This window comes from Centropristis striata, chromosome 1 (assembly GCF_030273125.1).
Source record: "Centropristis striata isolate RG_2023a ecotype Rhode Island chromosome 1, C.striata_1.0, whole genome shotgun sequence".
Lineage (NCBI taxonomy): Eukaryota > Metazoa > Chordata > Actinopteri > Perciformes > Serranidae > Centropristis > Centropristis striata.
Window position 1 is genome coordinate 18,375,254 of NC_081517.1, and position 12,665 is coordinate 18,387,918.

Consider the following 12,665-nt stretch of genomic DNA (forward strand, 5'->3'; position numbering starts at 1 on the left):
AGAGAGAGGGAGGGAGAGAGAGAGAGAGTCAAAGGCAGCCAAACAGAGAGAGGGAGAGAGAGAGAGAGGAGGGGGGAGTGGAGCCTGACGCAGTGTGAGAAACTGAGAGGAGAGAGACAGAGAACGAGGGAGACAGCGGCGCGGAGGCAGCACATCACATCAGGCGCCGTTTTGCATCCAAAAAAATCTTGACGCCACACTGGCTGCTGCTACTGAGCTCCTTTCACGGTCACCTGCAGAGGAGGCGCGTGCAAGCCTGCTACCAAATCAGTGACAGACAAAAAGAAAGATAAAAATCACACCAACACAGCCACGCACACTGCCAGGGGCAACGAGCGGGACCGTTTCGCTGAGGAAGAGGCGCCGTCTTCCACGCTGACATCTGGAACAGGTAAAGTACAAAAAAAAAATCAAAACACGCGAATATCTGTAGATTTGGCTTAATTTTGGCGTGCCTGCCGTGTGATGTCTGCACTCGCGGTACGTAGGCAACTTTGCAATACGCCAGCAGCTTCTGGCATTCCTGCGGTTCTGAAATCACCGACTCTGAACCCATCTGTGTGCGTGAGCGCGCGTCTCTCTCTCGGTCTGTGTGTGTGTGTGTGTGTGTGTGTATAGTCGTGATGAATGACGGGAATTTGCTGGTTTCGCTCTTCCTAGGCAGCCTCGTTGTCTTATCTCCATCTCCGGTGTGTCCATTGATAATGCAGAAACATAGATCCAGATTTATATTATCAGCTCAGAGTGTGTGCGGTGCTCCGGTTCCTTTGTAGCCAATAACTGTGCAACTTTGATCCGCATTTAAAGATATGTCTGACGCGTGTCATATTTTAAGCTGGTCACTTGGTATCATTTAGTTTTGTCCCGGGACGGGCTGCGGTGGCAGAGAGGGGGACCGGCACGGTTTAGCCCGCATACCAGCACCGCAGTCCAGCGGGCTGAGCGTTCAGCACCTTGGACAGCGACTCTACACACTGTGGGCTGCAGGCAGAGAAACATCCAGCCCAATCAACTCTCTGCTTTCTCTCTCTCCCTCCCTCTCTTTCTGAGATGTCTTTGAAATAGCAGTTTTCATCTGTATGTTTGTGTCAGCATGTTCCTTAATTTTAGATGTGAGTGAGAAGTCTGTGGTAGGAAACACTTTAATGCATCAGGCCTAAAGCTACATTACTTCATGTTTCAAGCTGCACATAGATGTATCCCTCTGGAAGATGTCAGTGGGAATGTGCACAGGTTTTAGTTTTTCCATCTCAGCACACAGATCCACACACACTGCAGAACATCCCAACATAAGTGCTTGTGCATGCAAGAGAGTGATCATGTGCAGACAGGTGACACATTAATGGGGTACTCTTGTGATTTAGTTTTGCATTTTGATAAAGTTTTTTTGGGCGGCAAAGGGGGTCACAAATGAGGCCGCAGAGGTCAAGAGATGCTGACTTTTAGTCCCTCACATTCAGTTTTGTGATTCAATTAAAAAGTCTTTAATTAGACATAGTTAGTACATGTTTTTCAATATTTTACATCCTGTGTTTTACTGATGAGTAAACTGTATTTCATGCATAAAATCAGTGGAGTTCTCCTTTAATAGAAATAACTGAATGTGCAGAGTGCAGTGGAGAAACAGAGCAAATCCAGATGTTTCCATACAGGCATGAAGGGGGTCACTGAATGGTTAAATGAGCATGAAAATGAAGTGAATCAGATGCTTCACACTCACCAGATGTCAACCCAATCAAACACCTATGGGAGACTTTGGAGTGGAGTGTTAGATGTCACCTTCCACCACTATCCTAAAATGAGGGAAGATCTGTTGGAAAAATGTTGTTTGTCGCTCCAGTAGAGCCTGCAGAGCTTATGCCAAGTAGCATGTGTTGTTGGTGGTGGTCAAACTGTTGCACCCATCTGCATGTTTATCACCAGTTTGGCAAACAAGTGCAGGCCAGTTGATAAGTGGCTGTGCAGCAGAAGTCCACTCTTGATGTGCAGTTAAAACGCCACTGAGTGCATGTGTGTATTACAAAGTTGCTCAGCCAGTTAAATTTTGGCTGCCGTGCCCTGTGCCTCCTGCCTACTGCCCCACTGTCTGTTGTAACGGATGTTGTTGCCACTTTGTCCCATAGGGCATGGACTACTAACAGAGTTTTTCCACTGACTGACTCCAGTTGTTGGCTGAGTGCCACAGAGGGAGAGAGGGAAAGAAAAGGAAGATAGAAAGATTGATAGAAAGAGAGAGAGCGAGAGGATCGGGGTCCCAGTCCTCTCGCTCCATGAATAAACATGAGGTAGTCCCACAAAAACGGAACAGCTTCAACGACTCATTTTAGGGACATTATGCGTTGGGGTGTGAGAAATGGTCGGTTGGCTCTTTTCAGGGCCAGAGATCCTCAGTCACAGCATAGCCTTTAGTTGTCCTGGGAATTCATTGATAACTATCTTAGAGGTCGCTCATCTTGCTTTCATCCTGCATTAGCACTGCAGTGCTTGCTGCAGCACACTTTTTCTCAAGAGTTGTGAGAGCAGAACAAAGAGGTCTCCAAACCTGTGGTAACTAAACTGCTCTGTTTGATTCAAGAGGGTTAACAAATTTAGCAAATACAACTAAACAAAGCCTCTTCCCAAGCAGCTACACGGGCAGTGAAAGCTTTTTGTGCTGCCGCAGCAGAAGTGTCAAAGATGGTGGGACTCTAATGGTTACATCTGTAATAAGGAAGGTGGTAACATTAGCAGTAATGAAAAGTGACAACTTTACTAGAGAGGAACTGTCAGAATGTCTGAAAGTGCAAAATGAATGAACAGGGATGGGTTTAATGTCTGTGTGCTGACTTGTCATTACACCCGGTTGTTGCTCCCACTTCACCTGAAGTTGTAAAGCTAGTTTTCTTTTCTCCGTGTATCGTTTACTGCAGACCCAGGAGTGAGCTATCCATCCATGGTACAACTTACTACCTGGAGGCATAACTGTGGGGCAAGTTCTCCAAGAATACTAAAGAAACACTGCTGTGTAATGGGAGATCCCTCCTCGCTCTCCCATCCATTTAGTGCATTTTTCGCCCCTTTAGCTGCCTCTGCAAGGGAGCGGCATAAAGCACCTAGCAGCTGAAATCCCAGGCTAAATCTACAAATCTACTCTCATCAGTTATTATTTGTCAAAGACATCCATATTTCAACAGAAACTAGCTCTCCATATTAAGCATGTTGGTGCAAAGAGAGCCGGCAGTATCTCTTGTCATAATGTTGATCTTTGTTGAGAGGGAATACCCCATGGTGTGGGAGCAAATCTGCATGCAGAGTTAACATGGCACCTCCCTGCTGACTGGGTCTGAATGTGAAGACATTTTTCTAAACTCTGCTATTGTGGAGAAATTGTCTGCTGTTACATTTATTCATTTTCTGTTTTGTTATTGAAATACTATTGGAATACAAATAAGTTGTAAACAAACGTTAGATTAGGCTACTTGTCATGAGAAAAGAAACCAAGCTCACACAAATTCCATGTAACATTTAAACGCACAAACAAACGTTGTGTAGTACACACATAGCAGCACATACACAAACCTATGTGGAAAAAGCTTCTGCATAGGAGGGTAAGGGGGATGTGTAAAGACATGCAAATAGACGTGCCTGCACAAACGCTAACACACGTGCGCGCTGCAGACACACACTTCCGAGCACAGGATGCACACGCTCAAGCGAGCACATGGATTAATAATGTACCATATTCCCTGTAGGAGGCTAGTTAGCATTTCAGGAAGATTGCACTAACACTGGGGAACTGTAATTAGGAAGTTATTGTTGCAAGTTGCAGCTCACACACACACACACACACACACACACACACACACACACACACACACACACAGTATGCAAATAGTGTAGCAAGGGGTGGTGCAGTTTGTTATCCGTTACTCCTAATCTGTGTTTTTATCAGTCCGTGTACTCTTTTCCCCCTGTTATTCTCATACTGTATAGACAGTGGTAAGATAAGATAAGATGAGATAACATAGCCCTAATTGTCATTATACAGACACCTATACAACAAGTGTTTGGTATGACACCATTTAAAACACACTATACGCACAAATAACACAATAATATATCATAATACCATAATCATAACACCTAGTCGAATACGTGTCGAAACAGTAGAATATACCAAAGAACAGTTACTCAAGTACTTGTAATAAAGTATTTCCACTTTATACTCCCTTTTTACTCTACTGCATTTCAGAGAAATATATTGTACTATTTAATCAATTTTTACTCTGTTTTTAAAGGCACAATGAGTAAGATTTGTCTGTTTAGATTTGTAAACAAAACCTTTGGCCCCTCCTCCCTGACTAAATGGCATCTAATTAGCAAGACTCTATATGAAGATGGACAGCCTGACAGTTCCCTGAAAATGAAGCCAAAACATATTGATTGCCCCCTGTTGGCTGGCTGCAGTATAGATTATAAACCTCTGTGTTAGTGGATGGGACAAGAGCCAAACTAAAAAAAATCATTCGTCAAAATTATTTTTTCTGGTTTCTTTGTTTCTGGTGTCGGTTGTTGTCGTCATGCTGATGTTTGTTCAAGTGTTCATTTTTTAAAGTTTGGCTTAAATTTGTTATTTTGTGCTATGAAACAGGTGTGTAACATCATGATTGACAGCTCACATAGTGCTCTGAGTGCCTGGGTGGGAACTTGATACGGCAGCTCCTCTCTTTGTCACTACTACACACACTCGGGCTCCAAATGACATCGCCAGCACCAGATAGCAGCAGGATATTTTGGCTCCACTTTGGTACAGTGGGAGGAAGTGGAGACGTGTTGTCCATTCTTTATACAATCTACGGTCCAGACAGGAGAATTTAGCAGAGCTCCCGAGCTTCCAACTAAGACGACAAAGATTACAGTGTCAGCCAGGCCAAGCCCAGACACATCCCGAACGCATCAAAATGAAAAGAAAGGAGAAAATACAGACAGAGAGCAGGATCCCTGCAGATATACACACTGCCAACACTTCTACTGAGTCATATACTGATTGTGCCTTTGAGTAGCATTTGAAATGCAGCACTTTTAGATGTAATGGGGCATTTTTAAATTGTGACAATGATACTTTTTTCTGAAAACTGTATTTGAATAAAGAAAAAAATACAGTAACAGAATATTCTACGTCCCAAAAACCCTGACAGATTATATTATATTGTTTATCTTCTTTGCATAAGATTAAAATTTTGAAAATCAATTGTTATTTAGTTTATACGGGATATATCTTGTGCACAGGGGCGATCAGATGCCTCGTTTGCACAAGATGAAAAACAAGAGAGACATGTAATCTTTTGGATTATCTAACCATGTGTCTCCCCACCCAACTATAACATAGTTGAATGTTAAACAGTTTGTGCTGCTCACAATGTTAAAAAAAACTACATTTTAAATATTCAACAGTAACATCTGTTATTTCCAGAGACAGCAACCCCCTTCAGTAGAAAGTATTTCCATTTAAAACTGTTAGTAGTGCTGTAGTACTATTATCCAGACTAGATTGTTTTGGCTTGAGTTGCTGAGTGCTGGAGATATCGGATGCAGAGATGTCTGCCTTCTCTCTAATGTGACTATATGGCTCAAAGTGCCCAAAAAAATACACCCCCCCCCCCACCTAACAGCCATGCCTTTTAACAGAAATCCTGCTGCCTTCAAAGTGCCATACAGTTCCATTATATTTGAGAGAAAGCAGACATCTCTACATCCCGCGTCTCCAACACTCAGCAGCACACAGCAAACAAAAAGATTAAAAGATAGCACTACAGGTAGTAGAAAATTTGCATTATATTAGGTGGAATCAGTAAGTTTAGAGAGGTCAAAAGCTGGGCAGAAAACCACTTAATCATGGTGAACTGGCCCTTTAACATAGTCCATATATAGGCAGTTTGTGGGCGCAGGTCGACGACCCTGAATTCAACCTCATCCTCCGTGCTGAAATGGTGCCTAAACTTTTTTGGCCCACAGCTCATCAAATTTTGATGGTCTTCGTCTGGGAATCCTGCAAACTGGAATCACTTTGTGTCTCAAGTCGTAGTTTAAGAATTCCTGAGTGCTGGTTTCATTAACCCGAGCGCTACGTTTTGAAACAACGAGACAACCCATCGCTGACCTCATCCCCCGTGTTCATAGCGTGAATGATGAATGAGCTGCTTAATGTATGCTGACGCATGTCTTGCTGATGCCAGCATGCCAGAACTCGAGCTAATCCCAAACTAAACTCTCCAGCAAAGGTCTCACACCTTTTCTTTTTCTTTCTATCTCCCTCTCCCCAAACACCTTTTCCATCCTCCCCTCGGTTCCTCTCATCTCTCGCCATCTCTGCCTCCATCTTCCCATACCGTCCACAATGCACACACCCTTTTCATGCAGCCTCTGTGTGTGTGTGTGTGTGTGTGTGTATTGAGTCAGCTAGTTTGTATGCCGGCTGCTGCTATACCAGCCTCTCTCTGGAAATCAAGGAGAGATCGTGGTGTGTATGCTGAGAGAGGAAGAGGAAGAAAGAACAGGGGGAGGAGAGGAGGCGAGGAGGGCTAGAGGTGATAGAGACTGAAAGAGAGATAGAGAGAGGGATAGGGATGCCACCGGCTGAAATGAAAAGGCAGAGGAAAAAAATAACAAAAGGGTGGGAAAGATGGAGAAAGCGTTCAATAGATGTGTTTTCCTCCCAGCCTCTTCGTCTCTATTCGGTTTCATTACCTCTGCCCTCTGTTCTGCAGACAGCACTGCCGCTGTGGCAGAGGCAGTTTGGAGACACTGTGGCCTGGCTTGAAAACCCTCTGATGTTCTGCTCTCAGGTGCTCTTCAGGGCTAAGAGGAGAAATCTCTTTGGCTGTGCCATTAACTACTACACACCGGACTATTGAAATTGTATTACCTCCCCTGACTGAACAGCACATCGGCACTTCCTCCATTTCCAGACAAAGATCTGTCATTCAAACCCCAAGATACCAGCAGCAGGAGCGCAACAGGGAGATTGTTTTTTGATTTGTCTCTTATCTTTTAGGCATCTCTCTTTCTGTTTTCTCTCTTCTCTGGTGACAAATTTCTCTAGGGTTTGGCCATCATTTGTATCCCCGTCCTGTTGCTTGAAACATCCCGAGAGCAGCCCTGACAGAGACAATGACGGAGAAGAAGGGCGAAGATAATTCTCTCAGATAACTTTCATATTTGAGGGACGGTTTAAACCCTAAAAAAATATTTTTTGTTTGTTTTTAAAACCATTAGTATGTCCATTTAATACCCAACAGTTAGTTTCACAACCAGTTTACAATATCTGTCTCAGAAATAAGAGTTTAAAAAAAGTCTAGAAATATTGAAACATAGATTCAAAGACCTTTGGTGACGTTTTATATGTCACCATCACACACTGATCCTTCTGTATGAACTCCAAAACTTAAAAAATTTCACACTCACTTGCTATTTAGTACGCTAAAACAGTATGTGAGATGTTTGAGTATTTCTGAAACGTTACTATGACACCAATAATACGTGGATTGCATACTATTTCTGATGTAATATTACAGTATGCACTGTACAACTTTCATAACAGACATTGGCGGACAGCGACAGCAGCTCTGTAACATCAATAACGCTTCAATTTAGCTGTAGGCTAAGTGTAAGATTGCTCTTTGCAGAGGGAAATATATAAAATTAAAGAGGTTCATCATGCTTGCTGTCAGGTGTTGCAGCTGGTGGTAGAGCTGGAGTTGACACAGATTACCATGGTCACACGTCTCCAACAGGCACAGAGGCTCTCAAGAAGTGACATTGTAATTACAGTTCAGTGTGTTCAGAAATGTACATACAACTGTTTATTCGCACTGAAGTATGCTGAAACATAGTGAGTGGTGCAATCTCCTCAGTTTTTCATGACGTTAAGTGGCACATTTTCACATAGATAACAAATTACACAAATATCCCTGTGTGTGCGTGCGTGTGTGTGTGTGTGTGTGTGTGTGTGTGTGTGTGTATGTGTGTGTTATGAACTTGAGTGGACAGCAGCTGGCTACAGTGTCTTCATCAGGCTGACTGACAGCAGAAATTTACATGACGGATTCATGGGAAGAAATCAGCAATGTTTGCATGTAATGATTGATTGATTGATTTATTTCATATTCCCGCACACTGTAGCGAGTGAGTGGAATCTGCATGTACTGAAATGGGGACACAAACAGACCGGGAGCCTTGATCAATGAACGTAGATGCGGTAAATACGTTTAAAACGCATAAAGAACACAAAAATACGGCTAACAAATGTGACAACAATAGACTTGACGTTAGGGCTGGGCGATATGGCCAAAATCTTCTATCCCGATATAGGTAATTTCATATCTAACTAAGGATATATATCACGATATAGCATGTTTTCTGGTTATTTGCTGAATAGATTGTCTATATGAAATAACTACATGGTAAAGTCTAGTTTGTTATGCTCCATACTCTGTGTTGTCTCTGGTTCGCCCCAGCTTTGCCCCTACCTGCAAGGAAAAGAATGTAAAGCTTCATCTAAATGACATTAACTTGCTGTAACACCATACGGCTGCTGGGTTTTGACATTGCGATACAAACATTATAGATAAAAAGTATTTTTATGTTGTTTATGTGACAGATATTGTGATATTGCCCAGCGCTAGTGGTTGTTATTTGTTATTTTAAAGTAGACAATGTAATTTTGTATCTCGATATCTTGATATTTGTTTTTGTCACAATATGATGCCAATGAAAAACAGTAAATTATCGTATTGAACTATTGCCCAGCCATACATGACGTGTTAAAAAAGTTGGAGGGTCTCCGTGAGATGTACGTCTAACAATGTGAATAGACACATTTAATAGAATAGAATCCTATTTGATTCAGAGACGTCAAAAACACTTATAAGAGCGCGTCAAATCTGGATTTGACTTAACACTATATGGCTTCTACATGGATCATCAATTGTTAACTTTTTTTGCCTGAGATACTGCATGATACCCTAATATAATTCACGTGAGGCATCATGTGCATATTTAAGACCTTTTTACAGGGTTCTCTTATTACTATGAGTTAGCTGGAAACACTAAAAAGTCATCAGAGGTCATGTTTTTAACTAATTTGTGCAGCTAACGTAAGCTTAATTAGTTGACACAATCCACGATCACATGGAGAGAGATAGAACTGCTTTTTTCTATCGTGTCCAAAGTTTGGTGGTAAATCTGCCACCGTTATCACTTTAAACTACAAAAGCTGATGTACAAGAACAAAATACTTGACATATGTGAAACAGTAACTAAGTGGGTGGGGTGAACAACTAATTACTGTCAATTATAAAGGAAACTGAAATTGTTAGGACAACATTAAAACCTGAAATCTCTGAGAAAAGTTGGCGAGTAAGCTCTTTGTTTCTGTCTTTGTGTGTAGAGGATCAAAAGGAATCGCTGTGGGATTGTATAAGCTCCTTTATGTGCATTTGTGATACATGTTTGAACTGGGCATCTACAAAGAGAAAAATCATATTTCTTGTGGTTTCACTCTTGTCGAGTCAAGTCAAGTTTGTTTTTTTAGCCCAATATCCAATTCAGTGTCTCAGAGGGCTTTCCAGACCCCAAACAGCCCAAACTTTCTAAGAAGAAACAAAAAAACGTTAGCACATAAAAAATGGAACAAACTTTGAGAGGAAATTCAAGAAGTGATTCTTCGTCTGCCACAGTATGTATGTCAGCAGCAAACTTCAGATGTGTGGAGATATTGTCTATAACTTGAATGTTTTCCTTGTTTGCAGCCTATAAGAGTGTGAAATCATTGGTAGCCCAGTTTGAAAGGAGCTCAGGCAAGAGTTAAGAAGTAAAAAAAGTTGAGAAAAGGCGCACAGTGGTGTAAATGAAAGGAGTGAGGAGGATGTTTCATGATGGAGTGCTACTATTAGTATGAATGCAGCCTAATTTTAGCAGTGTTGCTCACCGAACAGTGATGACAGATTTACTGACTAACCAGATGATATAAAGGGTGCTTATGTACCACATTATCATACCATTAAAATCCAATTGAGTTTCAGCCTCCGTGTTCAAGCTAATACAAAGAACTGAAAAAATCTACATCGTCAAGTATTTTTTGTCTATTACTGAGTCTGAAAAGCCAAAATTTCTTATGTAAAAAAGTCTGTCAGTACAGTAAAATTAACCTTTTTCTAGTTATTTCAAGAATTTTCTAGAGGTAACTATCAGTATTTTCAAAGACAACATAATAATCTATCAATCAATCAAATTGTATTTATATAACACCTTTCAAACAATCCAGTAAAATTCAATTGTGAATGAATACATGTATACAAGAATTATAAATTAGAATTGAAATAAACATTCAATATAAACAATAAAATAAGATAAGATAAAAGCAGATAAAAGCTACTAAATTAAACAAGTAAAAACCATAAAATTGTGATAAAAAGATAATAGGATGCTATATAATAAGACACTACATAAAAGCCAGAATAAAAAAGAAAAAGGTTTTTAGAATAAGAAAGATTGCAGTACCTTTAATGGAAAATTGTTTATTCAGGACTCAAACAATTTAATTTTTAACACCAACACAATACAATACCAATGTGGATTTTTTTGTTTCAGTGTTAAAACAGATCTATTGATGCAGTTCACAGTTCACCGGTAATGTCCTCTTGCTTTTTTGATTATCAAGTTTACACTTTAAGACATAATGGTAGAAAATGTGAAAAAAACTTGAAATTCCTAAATCTAAATTGGATAGAGGATGACATTTTCTCTCTAAACAAAATTGTTTTTTCCTTCTTTTTAAATCAAATTCCAAAATACCTCTTCCCTATACCTACATACCTCTTTATAGTGGCTTTCAGGTAACAGAATATCTGTGGAGCCGGTAATTGGTTGGTTCATTCTGGACTAATGTAGAAACTTTTTTTTTGCAGTTTTTGATGCATTTCTTTACTTCTCACAATTCCATAACAAAAAATATAATACATTCTTTGCATTTATGAAGGAAATGAAACATTATGTCTCAACCATTTCTTTCTCACAAAACAACAACAAAAACAATCAAAACAATACAAATGCAAATGTCTTTATCATTTTCAGTGATCTTAATGTAAAACAACTCTTGCATCTCTATTTCTGCTGAATTTATTTGACCTTAATTTTTGTGTTTATTGTCCTCAATTTGTTAATGTTTCTTGTTTTATTTTCCCTCATACTTTATGTATATATATATTTATGTATATGATTTTAATACTGGTGGTTTTTTCCCCCTTATTTTGTGTAGGATCTGCTACCTATAAAGATGTGAAGAGTTCATTCAAAGCCAACAAAGGCGCAACAATTCTTAATTTCAGGTGATTAAACACTAATGAAAACATAGTTATAAACACTATATTCCATTCCTGCCAATAGATCCCCCTAAACCCTGATCCCTGCCCCTTTAAGGAAACTGATAGATGATTAATTTAGACTGATAAGATAGAGCTACAGTGTGTGCAGATTAATACAGAAACACTGCCTGCAGTCTGTAAACTTAATGGTGTCAGCTGATGAAAAGTGATGCTGACATTTAATGGTAGAGGTGACATTGACTGATTTTTACTGCTGCCTGTTTGTTTTTTTGTAATTCATCTGACCAAACATTGAAGGTGTTGTTTCCACTTCATTGATGTTTCTCTTGTGTTGTTTTTGTAACATGGCCTTTTTTTTCTCAGTTTTTTTTTGGTGTTTAATTTAGCACTTCAGTTATTCACAAGCTTTGTGAAATCAGCCAATTGGCAATCACAACAGGGGCTAAACCATACAAACCTTTTGTCAATTAGCACTCAGTAACACCGGGGAAAATACCCGTGCTTGGCAGCCATGTGTGCATGTGTGTATGTGTTTTGGGTGGTGAGGGTCTGTGTGTACGTGTGTGTGTGTACGTTAGTGCGTGCCTGTGTGTGTGTGTGTGTGTGTGTGCGTGTGCCTGTGTGTGCGTGCCTGTGTGTGTGTGTGTGTGTGTGTGTGTGTGTTTGTGTGAATTTGGAAGTGACAAAGCGTTTGAGTGGGTGGGCTTCTTGTTTCTATGTGTTTGAGTGAGGTCAAAGGTCATAAGTGTATGTTTATGTCAATTTGAGTATGTCATATGTATGTGTATGTGTGTGTGTGGGCAGGAAGTTATGGCGAAAAGTGTGTGTGTGTGTGTGTGTCGAGACAAACTAAATATCTCTCATCGTATAATCCTTTAATTTCCCAGAGCGCTGTGCATTTTATCCTGTTTTTGTAGCCAAGTTGCAGACATACTGGGGTGTGTGTGTGTGTGTGTGTGTGTGTGTGTGTGTGTGTGTATGTGTGTGTGTGTGTGTGTGTACAGTATGTTCATCTGAGAGTTGAACCAGAGAAAAGAAGAAGGAAATGAAAGAGAAACAGTGCTCATATCTGACAGCTGTTGGCAGTATGTACTCTAAGTGTTGAAAGTGTGACAAGCTCCATCTTTGTGTGTGTGCGTGTTGAAGCATATGCTTGGTGTTAAATGTGTGAGTGAAAGCAATATTGGGTGCATTCGATTTTATAATGGCCGCCTGTAGTCAGCCTATCATTTTCTCCCTTTGTCACTATCACTTTACTGTCTCTCCGGCTTTGTGTTTTGATGTGACACGTTGTCTTCAGAA

At 40.4% G+C, this 12,665-nt stretch overlaps 1 protein-coding gene across 1 annotated transcript in view; it reads left to right on the plus strand.

Moving 5' to 3' along the window:
- The first annotated feature begins 232 nt into the window (after positions 1–232).
- LOC131971945 (protein ELFN1-like) overlaps positions 233–12,665 on the plus strand; it is a 150,080-nt gene continuing 137,647 nt past the window's right edge. Inside the window, exon 1 of the mRNA XM_059333638.1 lies at positions 233–391. The gene's annotated coding sequence lies outside the window, so the exon portion shown is untranslated. The remainder of the gene's footprint in view (positions 392–12,665) is intronic.